This window comes from Nyctibius grandis, chromosome 21 (assembly GCF_013368605.1).
Source record: "Nyctibius grandis isolate bNycGra1 chromosome 21, bNycGra1.pri, whole genome shotgun sequence".
NCBI lineage: Eukaryota > Metazoa > Chordata > Aves > Nyctibiiformes > Nyctibiidae > Nyctibius > Nyctibius grandis.
Window position 1 is genome coordinate 5,346,065 of NC_090678.1, and position 11,887 is coordinate 5,357,951.

An 11,887-nucleotide genomic window follows, 5' to 3' on the forward strand; every position below is an offset into this window, starting at 1 on the left:
ACACTTTGTTCTGTTCAAGTCCCTTGCATGTTCTGCCTTGTTCTTGCTTAGGCTGTAAGTTTTTCATGCCAAGAGTTGTATTTCTGCGTGTTTGTACAGAGCCCAAAGCAGCGGGTGCCTGACGCTCCTGGGCACGAGGGCAGCACCAACAGCGGCTCTGGAGGAGGTGGATGGGTAAATTCCCACACCCGCGTCCTGTCCGTTCTCAGGTGTGAGCAAACAAGGCAGAGGCAGGTGAGAAGAGGGATAGGATGGGATGGAGACCTCGCGTGCAAAGTGATCTCAGTGTCAGGTTTGCTGTTGAGGTTTGGGAAGGGGATGGAGGGGGATCTAAAGGGGAGAGGGCTGGGTTGGGGGGAAGGAGGAGATAGCTGGAGGGTGTGCTGAGTGAAGCAGAGGGAGGAAGGTGAGGTAGAGCAGGAGCATTGCAGAAATGCCAGATAGGATGGCACTGGGATAATACAATTAAAACTCTGGGAAGGCTGGGCTTTTCTGTGGCTGTCCCAAAGCACCTGATACCCCAGTGTTCTGTCCTGCTGAGGATGTTAAATTGCACTTTACCACGGATGTGCTCCTTACTCCCCCTGTGTAAAAATACTGTATGTGAACATGCAAATTGTTCTGTTTCTAGCCATTCTGGACAGAATACACAGGGCTCTGGAGCCTGTCCTCATCGCTCTGGCAGTTCACCCACTCCAGCTGGGAAATTCCTTGGGAGAAGCTCCCCTCCAAGAGTCCTCCTGCCCAAAGGATGCAAGTGTCAAACCTTTAATGATTTCCTATGTGCAAGAGTGTGCACTGCTGCTCTAAGTACGCAGCAGCTGCTGCTTAAACCCATTAGCAGGTGGAATACCAGTTTGCTTACTCTGAGATATGAGTCTCATGAGAAGAGAGTCCTTGCTCTTACTAGAACCCATCTCACGTTGCTGTCCTTCACCTTTCTCCTGGTCCTACAGATTAAATATCCTCATGTCTCCAGAAGATGTATTAAATTCCTGCTTTTTGCTGTGAGAGGTGGATCAAATATCTTGGTTGTAGGCATGAAACCTGGCCACCCGTCGGTTCTCCCTGCAGCGAGTATGAATACCTTGTCCTTACTCAGCTCCATGGGAACGTGGAATCCTGCTGATGCGACTGGAAACGCGAGTTCTGTGGACCTGAACCCACTTTTCAGTAAACCCGCTTAGCCCAGCTCAGCAGCAGAGCAACCTTGGCTGAAATAGAAATTATTATCGATATTGGAGACTTCAGGGTAGCTGCCAGGAGCAGGGCACTCGGGATGGGTGTTCCCCACACCCTCCAGGTTCTTCCTTCTATGACCCTAAGGGCTGTTGTGTTACTGTGGGGAGAGGGGGATCATGAGGGACAAATGCCTAGTGTTGGCACCAGGGGTGAGGGACGATACAGTGATGACAGAATCTAATGCAGAATAACATGTGAGCTGCACAGAGACGAATGACATTTTTCACTCCCTTTTCTCCACTGTCCAGGCTTCTGTTTGCAGCAGGACACAGATGTTGAGAGCAGTTCCTGTTTGCTTGGCAAGGAGGAAGTCCTGCATGCAGTGAAGGAAGGAGGAAGGGCTACAGCTAAGTTGCAGGCTGCATTTGTTCACCCTTACCCTTTGTTGCTTCTCTCCCTTCACTTAGCTCATGTCTGTCAGACAACATGCAGGTGCTGTGCTGGACCCTACCTGAAACTATCGATCTATGAATGATTGCTGTAAGAGTGACTGTTCTACTGATGGGAGCTACATCTTGCCTCCCTGAGTTAACTACTGGTTTATATTCCTCTGGTCTTCAGAGAGACTATGAGAGAAAAGCCATTTTCAGAATTACAGGCCCAGTATATTTACAAGCAAATATGAATCCTACTGGGCATAAACAAACAAATGCAGAGTACCACACAGTGTGTGGTATCTTGCTGGGACAGTCCCTCCTGGGAGTACGTGCAATGCCAGTGTGTAACTTGTTAATCACGAGAAGGCTCAGAGGTGGCCGTCTGTGCAAAAGGGTGGGCTTTGCATTTATAGGAGCAAAACAGGCTTGGAGGGGAAGGGAGCTGAGCACAGTAAAGCTGTGGTAGACACCTGCCTGGGAGATGGTTGCCTTGAAACAGCCTACTGCCTGTGCAGGCTCCTGGCTGGAGGCTCAGTGTCAGTGCTGCTTCTGAGGTTATAGCCCTTCTTTGGGTTGGCTGAGGTAGAAGGAAAGGTTCATCTCTTCGGGAGATGTAGAAAAGCAGAGGTTGAACAAGGGCCCATATACAAGAGCATAGTGTGGATGAAGGGGGAGAACAACTGACTATTCCCCACCCAAGACGCAGCAGCTGCAGAAGCAGTTTCCATCCAGAGAAGCTGGTTTTGTCTCCATGAAAAGGTCTGTGTAGACATAGCATAGCTGGGCACTTGGGTGAGCCTCTCCTCATCTGGGACCTGGCATTTGGAAGGAGGGAAGAGATGTTTGCTGGCTGTTGTCCCCTTTCTTCCTCAGAGGACAAGCCTTCCCTGACAGAGCCACAGGCGCCGCTCCCCTGTGCTGGCAGGTAGCCCGACTGACACCCTGTGCGCGTTCAGCAGCTGACTTCTGTGCAGAAAATCACTTTGCAGAGCCAGCATTGTCCTGTAAGGAGGAATTGTCCTTACCGGGGACACCAACTAGGAATGTCCAGTAGAAACCTACTTTGTAAAGGCATTGAAAAGGTGCTGGGTGGATTTTAGTTCTCATCACAGTCAGAGAATTCACTTTGGCCTCCAAATGAGCTGAAACGCCTGGGAGCGTACATCCCCTTTGGACACAGGGCTCTGCCCTTAAGCTCCTACCTAGAGTGCGTGTCCCTTTTTCCCTTCACCTCAGGTGTGTTGACACAGTCTGTGTTTCACTGTTCAGAGCTTTGCTCTCCAGTAATACCTCTGTGTGTGCTAGTTCCTGCAGCACTTTTCAAAGGACTCGCTTCAGGACTCGGGACTTCCCTAGTGGGAAGGCAACGAAAGAGGAGGGCTGCCTTCCCATTCCCTGTTAGTACCAGAAGCCACTGCAAAGTTTTATTTTATATTGTTGGATGGTTTTTAGGACCAGGAATCACTGAAGAACTTAGAGCTGATCAAGACTCTCGTAATTGGGATTAAGTGGAGCACCACCCTTCAGATTTTTCTCCATCATTGGGAAACCGTGAATGGTTGCTCCCTGCTATGCTAGGATCTGTGCTCAAGTGGGGTGCATTTATAAAGTCATTGCTGCAGCAACCAATAAGGCTAAAAAAGCTGGTAAAAGACACGGCATCTCCTCTGGGGTTGACTGAAGGGCAGAGAGATTGCTACTCCCTCAGTAATGTATTTTTTGTCGTGAGGTTTTGGTTGTTTTATTTTTCTTGAAAGAAATACATTCCCTGCAGGCAGATTCCACATTGTGGCTTTGGCAAAACAGGGAGCTTAAAACGGCAAGTCCATCTGCCCCAACTGCTGACTTGACAACTGTGATGCTGGAATACGCCATGTGCCGAAAAGGGCAGGATGGAGAGACCTAGGAGGCGGTCTGTTCGGTCCCTCGCGCGGTTCACGACTGCGTGCACAGTAACGCCCTGTTCAGTCACGACTGACGTGGTTTTATGAGACTTCTGCCAATGCGTTGGTGGTCTAACAGCTGCTAGGAAATTTTCCTGAAGGGCTAGACTGGGCTTGTTGCTGTAATGACTGTCCTCTAGGTGAGCATAGTATCATGGGTGTTAATGCTCCCACCTGTATGCAAAGCATTTCCTGTTCTGGTTAGGGACAGGAGCTGCACGGTAGCTGGAACCCCTGTGTGAGCTGCTCAGATGTATCGGCACCAGAGGAGCCCAGGAAGAGCAAGCATCAGTTATCTCAGAGATCAGAAATCCTGGGTAAAAGGAGCCATTTACAGTTACAGTGCTGACAGTGGCTTTTCGAGAGCCATTCAAAACTAAAATTCTCTCATTAGCCACTGTCTGCTGGGACTCGGAACACAGATTACAGCCGTTCCTAAAAGCAGCTGGGTGACAGTCCCAGGCCTGGCTTACATAGACGTTTGTGTCGTGTCACCCAGCCTCGCTGGCTATCGCAGCTGCTGATCTCTGCCTGCTCAGCCCGGGACAGGAGCGGCTGCGGGTCAGGAATGAGGTGCGTGGGCAGAGCTGGGTGGAAGTCAGCTGCCCTCCTCCCAGATGCCGTGCTCTGCAGCTGCTTACGGCTGCAGTCACTCACAGAGGTGCTGAGAGGAGGAGCTGGGTGAAGAAGGAAGAGCAGTTTGTGGCTACCCAGAATAGAAGTGAGCTGACAGGAACACGTATGCCCCATCATCTGGGGACCCTCACGCTGCCTGCACCAGCAGCTACAGGCAGGCCCCTCACGCTGAAGGTGTCTGTTTGCCCCAGGCAGCAGCTCTTGTGTTCAAAGCCGAAAGATCAGAAATGAGACTGTGCCCATAGGGCCACTGAGATTTGTCCCCTTGGTAAGCAGCTTGGCTAGTCCTTGGCTCAAGAATACTTAGGCATCTGATTTCAGATGGATTTAAGTATCTTGAGGGTCCGAGTATTTGGCTGGTTTCAGTCTCGCTGTTCTGGAGATGAAGACTTGGGTGTTTCCTTGGTGATTTTGCTCTGTGCAGCTTTCTTGTATTCACACCTTTCTCTGCAGTTTGCCCAGATGCAGGGCTGTGCTGATACAGATTTATTCTCTCTAACTGGGACCGGCCTGTGGTTCATATGTCACCCTCATGCTCCCCAACAATACCTGCCCTTCCAGGCTGGGGAAATAAATGCTAACCTAGCCTCTTCCTGATCCTAAACAATAAAAGCAGCTTTTGCTCCAGATATGTTCATTACGCTATTTGGCATAAAGTAAAAGGGCTTTTATTGTCCCACAGTCTTCAGGGCAAAATACAGCAAATCAGTACTTTGGGTGCTGACCCCGCAAACACAAAGCAGGATGCAATTAAATAGTTTGAAAATTTATACTGACAAAGATGGTTTTATACCCTCCAGTACAACATTTGCAGTTGACTTTGGTCAAAGATGGAATGCACATCGTCAAGAGCCCACTCTGGTGGACTCATCAGAACGGCAGCCCAAAGGTCTCGCATCAGCTGATAATGAACATGGAGGAGTCCGACAATGCGGAATCTGCTTAACTGACAACTAGCCCCAGCCCAGTTTGTGGCAAGCTGGCAGCCTTCCCCATGGGAAGGGTCACCCCAGCAGCTGGAGAGAGAAAATGTGGTGAGTCAGGAGTCTTGGAGTTGTTATTTCAGCCTAACTGTGGTTCCTCCATGTGAGGATTGGCATTTGCATTGTCAAGACTCCGCGTGTAACTTGCAGGATTTTAATTGTGTTTTAGTCTCTTTAATGCACGTGTAAGTGGCTGTCTGAGTACATACCACGCTGGTACAGGCTGTACGGCCATTCTTTTCTCATTTCTCCAGGTTCTACTGCATTTTTTTAGCTTACAAGGGCCACAGCTATCGAAAGGGCCTCTACTAGACTGAGTCTGGAATGAATTTGATAAATGAATCCTGCGCATGCATGACACGAACACACTCATTGCTACAAGTGTTTCTTTAACCACTGCTCCCTTATCAGCACGAAAACAAGTATGTTGAGTATCTTGGGCAAATACACATGTGCAGATGCTATGAGAGCTACAAGCGTTATCAGCAAACTGGTTTGGGGATAACATTCGCAATTGACTGTGCTTAAAATTGCTGTCAGTAAAATGCTCATCTGTCCTGAAAGCCTCAGGCCATCCCTGCTAACTCACTCCCATCCTCTCTGAGACCACATCAGGATCTGTCACTGTGACAAAGTCCACGTAGAGTTCCCGCATATGCTGCCCTCTAATTTATGTCCTACAGAAGTACTAGGAACATAAAAAGGAGGACAAAGCAGATGCTGAGTGGCTAAATAACAAATCTGTCCTTCCCACCCGCAGACTGGTCTGAAATATTTCTCTCTCACAGAAGTGATATTTATTAGGGAAAATTAGCTAGTGATTAATAGCTGTGCAATAATGCACTGATGGTGTAAATAAATAGCTTAAAATGAGGAGTGCATGCAGAGCAATAATAGGAGGTTTTCCTCATATCAGCACGGATGAGTTGGACAAACCATGCTGAGAATTAAAGGGCATTTCAAGCCTTGCTCTTACAGAGACCAAAATAGCCCATAGCAGCAGCAGGCCTTTGTGTGGGGGAAGTCCATCTGGTAGGAACCGTGGTGAAAGATTGCTCGTGGGCTGTCAAACAACGACCATCTAATGCTGTGGTTTCCAGTGACTCTGAAGTTGGGCTGTTTAAGAGTCAATAGATACCCGATATTCAAACTGACCTCCCTTTTCCTGCGCCTTTCCTCCCACTTGACTTCTACTCCCCAGCTCTCTAGTGATGTTTGAGGAGATATCCTAGGAATAAGGACAAATGGAAAACCATGAACAGGACCTGTATGGAACTGTTAGGGAAAAAGGTCCAAAGAAATAGACCTTCCCAGTGGTGTATCTGCGCAAAGAACAAACTTGTTACCAGATCTCCTAGAAAAACTCTGCAGAGAGTGGGTACATTAGGAAGAAAAATTTTCTTGCTCTTGGGAGATGAGGGAAAGTGATGCTTGCAGAAGATCTTCCCAATCCCAAAGTCCAGAATCCAAGTGCAATAAAATGCTGTACCGCCGCAGGCCACAGGGGAAGCAGCAGCAATCTTTAACCTCTGCTTCATATCACTGGGGAGGAATTTTGAGTGATAGCGGTGATAATATTTGTCGGTAGCCTCCACACACCATATTTCTGAAGGTTCTTAACCATGTAACCTACTTTCCTATGACAAATTTTTAACCCAACACACAAGTTGAGATCAAACATCAAGACTATGAGTAAAGAACCGTGGGTTTCTGTGAACGAGGGGCAGTAATGTCTCTTGTTCAGAAGTTGGGGGCTTTCCCTGTAAGGGATGTGCAGTAGATGGGATATGTGGTAGATCTAGCTACCCAAGCTTTGGACAAATACTGGCTAACACATGGAAAGCTGTTGCTTAAAATGGAGATCAGCAGATTACTACCAGACTGGAAGGTGAGTAAGAATCTATCTGAAAAGGAAGGTAGAAGATTGTGCTGAAACATGAACTGCAGTTCCGAGACCTCGTTTAGCATTTATTTTGACCTCAGGATGAGCAGCACGAATGTGCTAACAAAATTGCTTAGGATGCAAATTTGAGAACCATCTTCAAACATGGGAGGACCAGAATATCTGGCAGAATTAACTAAATAACATTATGGCATGTATAAAAAGAGTGGTTCCAGTGGGGGAAGAAGAAGGAAACTATTGAAAGTAGATATAGTAAGACAACTGTGATGTTATGGTTTGGATGTTATAATTAATAATTGCCTGTGTAGAAATGCATGATGGAATCCCACCTGGCTTATCAGCCAGACAAACAGTAGGCACAGCGAGGCTGTTCTGCATGCAGCCATGCAAACCATACTGGAGCCATAGGAACACTATGCAATTTGCATCTCCTTTGCAGGGACAGAAATAATTTGTTACCCATATCAGGTATTTTAATTTCTCTCATGTGCTCCAAATCAACAGAAATCCCGAGGAGAATAAACTACGCAGTCACATGGGCTGGATTATTTGCTTACTGGAAATAGGGCTGAAAAGAGACTCGGCTTTTGTGCCACCACAGGCAACATTTTGGAGGGTGCTAATTGCCCTGGGAACATCATCTGCACATTTCGGTGCGTTATTCAGAGGGCAGCATCATGTGAAGATTGGCCTTTGCAGCTCTGTCCAAAATGTGTGCTAGGCAAGTGGGTCAAATCCAGTCCCAAAGGAAGGAAGTTTATTTGCGTCTGAGTATTTTAATAGTATGTTCCCAGCAGAGGCTTTGTGGGGTTTACCTTTCCTTTACGCTAAGCTACAACACAATGACATTCACTTGGGAATGCGACACATTTGCTCCCTCCTTCCTGAAGCACACAGTTTGCCAGGAACAGAAAATCAACACAGAAGCAAAACTTCTGTTCATGATTGTATGCTGCAAACGGTGGAGGTGAGAAATTAGGTAAGACGTGCACCTTCCTGAGTCACCGTCTTTCCCGCTGGTGCCTCTCTTGTCAAGCAAGGGTCTCTGGAGCCAGAGGAGCCCCCTGCAGAGTTGAAGGCAGACAAAAATAGTGCTGTAAAATCCCCTGAGCTCAGGTCTGACTGAAGCATTAGCGGTTTTAAAGCACAAATTTATCATAGTCATCAGAGCATGCAGATTCCTGAGATGATGTGGGCAAATCCAAAGTGATACTACACCACCTTTGCAGCCTTGAACACACAGCTTCAGCTGTCACGAGCAGGAATCCTTTATATTTAGTTCAATGACGTATTGGAGAAAGCTTTTTTGTAATGTTATCTCTAAATCACTAAAAGCAGTTCTGTGTCCTCACATAGTCCTCGTCTTTCCAGAGCAATATATTCACCAGGTAATCTGGGAAGGAGCTTTAGCAAGCCACATTGCTTCTGATTTACAGTGGGAGAAACCGAGTCAAGGAGGGAACAAGACCTACTCAAGACTGCACAGCAAGTCAGGATTTCCCAACACTTTATTTGTCCAGTGCTGCAACCGTGTCCTCGGACATCCCAGCTACATGCTGAAGTCCCTCGGTGTCAGACCCGGTGGCCTGGCCCAAGGCTTATTTTCAGAGGTGGTGCTCTGGTGTCTCCCACCTTTCCTTGCTCTACAAGAAGTGCACTGATGTTATGGCCTGGCCCTCCAGACATGTTTCCATTTAGGGACAGTAAATACTATGTAGAGAGCAGCAGATTCCAAATGGGATAGCTGGGCTGCTGCCAGTTGGGAGGGCTCGGCCCACACTGCGTCATTCCTTACAGCAGATTAGAAATCATCAGCACTGGTTAAATTACAGCTTCTTCCCTTCCTGTATTTAAAAACTGATTCAAATAATAGGAGAAGCTGGGGAGGAGATGAGGCACTGTAGGTTGTGATTTTTCACTAAGAAGATTTAGGAACCAAATTTTCAGGTGCGTTGTGCTCTTAAGTAGCATGGCCCAGGTCAGATATTAAAATGGTTTCAACCATTTAGATTTTAGCGGGGACAGTAGTGGTTTCGTGCTCCCCCGTCCCGCTTACTACGTTTCAGTCGTGTCTGTTTTCAAAGATTACCGTTCGTGCAATGTCAAACAAGTCACCATCACCTTTGTGGGTACGTGGAAAGTGGCAAAAATCTCCTGTCAGTAACAGCACTTCCATCCCCTAAAGCTACGCTTTTTATGCGCTGACCTGTATCCCATTATCTCTGCACAGACATTGCTTTTGTTTCCCTGCCACGTTCTTGCCCCGCAGGCCAGTTTTACAGCGTTTCTCCCCGACAGGTGCAATCTCAGTGCCTGTAGTAATTATGTTTGAAGGTTAATGTATCATGAAAATATCAAAGCGTTTCTGCCCCTCAGCTTTACTGCCGACTTCGGTAAAAGCCGGGGTTTCAGGTTGGTTTTTTTTTCTTGTTTGTTTGTTGTGGTCTAATAGTAATCTGCTTGGCAGCTTGATGCTTGTTTCTGTCCAGGGTTTAATCTACCTGATTTAAGTGGTGTATGAACTGTGGTTTTGGTCATCTTTGGAAGGTGAGGGGCTATGAATGTCTTTTTCTCCCTGAAAATTCTCCTGAATGTTAAAGGAATATTTGGAGCTGTGTCATCAGGCTGTATTTAGCCAAAGATTTAATCAAAGGCCAGAAACAAGGGGCCTGTGCTAGTGACAGAAGTGGAAAAAAACAAAATATTGATCTTCTGGCTTTTCTATATGACATGGAAAAGGGAAGACTGAAGAAATACCTGTTCTGGCTGTAAAGAGAATCCTTTTTCTTAGAAATTTGCCTGCTATATCTCTTACAGGTTTTGTTTTCCCTACACAATGTGGGGGGGAAAACGGTTCCATAAAAATAAAATTCCTGTATTATAAAAATACTCCAAATTGACAAGGATCTCCTAAACCACCAGTAGCGCTACTCAAAAGGTAGGGAGGTGGGCACAGATTGAGAGAGAATGGGGTTACATTTCATCAGAGATGCTGCTGGCTTTGCTCATGGTACACTCAAGGCATCTGATTAACATGCAGAAAGTGATCTGGTTTGGTTTTTTTTCTTTATCCCCAAATTGATGAGCAACAGATTGTATCTGCAGAGAAAGGTTAGGGTTAGGGATGCTGCCTCTCTAGATTATGCAGAAGAAAGGAGAGATGGGTGAGAAGGCAGACATTCAATTCCCCCAAGCAATGTTCTAGCAGCCGCTTGCCTGGCTACCCGAGTTTGGTCAAGTGTTGGGAGTCACACCCAAGCAGCTGGTTATGGGATTCAGCCGGGGCAGAGGTTCAAAAGAAGACGTATGGAATTGCCCAGGAAAGGTACACCTAAGCTAACGCTCTTGGCTTTGTTGCACACGTGAATGTAGCTGTTAGAAATGAAAGCAGCTTGTCTAGCGATGTGTCCTCGCTACACGAGGGTGGAAGGCACTACTGACAGCGTGGTGTTGCATAGCAGGGCCTCAGCGTGCAAGAAGTGAAGAAGTTGGGCTGCTTGGGCAAAGAAAATGGATTTCTGTGGCAATCGAGTGTTATTTCAAAGCGCAGCGTTCCCACACTCCCGTGGCATTACAGATTTGTGCTAGCAAGGGGTCACATTTGGAGTTATTTTGATGATAAAACACCCACTGAATTCAAACCAAGGCAGTTCTGCCTCTTCCCTGGGGTGTTCCTGGCAGCAGAAGCAATGTGGGGATGGGGGGGCCATGGCTGCAGCCAGAGCACAACCTTCTCTTTTGGGTTCCCTCAGGAAGCCTCGTACCACCTGTCCTGCGCAACCCACCTTTTCTCCACCTTCCTGCCACTGCACATTAATACACGCATACTAGCGCCTGCCTGAATTGGCTCCTTCCCTTTCTCCTGTAAGTAAAACCGTAATAGCGCTTTACTCAATGCATAGTACAAATTGTTATTGCATATAAAACTAGCTTTATCTGGTTTGGTCTCCGATGAGCTGAAAAATTAAATAGCTGCTATAAAATGTTGTGAAATGCCGGTTTTACGAGTTAGATTTTGCGTGGGAGAAGAAAGGCTGGCTGAATTTTTTTCATGTTGTTTGTGTCTCATTTTCAAACCTTAATTGATGAATGTGATATAGTTTGATAGCTAAAAATATCATACCAGCTTTGTGGTGGAAGATGTTATTAAAATGAAAATAAATATGGGCCTCTACGTAGGTGAGAGAGAAAGCGCACAGGGAACGCTTGAAGGGAATAGGTTTGGAAGCTTTTCAGACAGGAAAAAAGAACAGTTTTGCTTACATGCGGCACACAGTTTAAAATATATTTCAGACTTTGCATATGGTTTGGACTATTTAGCTGCAAATGAGGCGCTGCATCTAATTATAATCTCAAAACTCAGGGACAAATGCTACAGGCTCAACACTTTGAAATGTAAATATAACCACCATAATGATACTCACATGGGGGTAATAAAGAGGTAAAAGTGAGACACGCCTTCCAAAAAGTTACGAAAGAGCACCTGGGGCGGGTAGGAAGGACAGGAACAGTGATGAGAAATAGAATAAAGGTTTCTAACATTTTACAGTTATACACACCGGACTTTAGTCTGTCTAATCCCGAACCTGCTCCCCAGAGAGTCACAAAGTGGTGGTTCAGGGCTACCCAAGAAGGCTCGTGCGCCCAGCTGATGGTGACACTGAGGGGGCTTTGGGGTGGGTGAGGTGGTGGTATCTGCCTGACCCTCACTTGTCACAAATTTATGCCTTAGAGCCTGAGAGTTGCTGATGTGTATTTGAGCGTTAATTAGGTCAGATGTGAACTATTTAATTATTGGCCAAC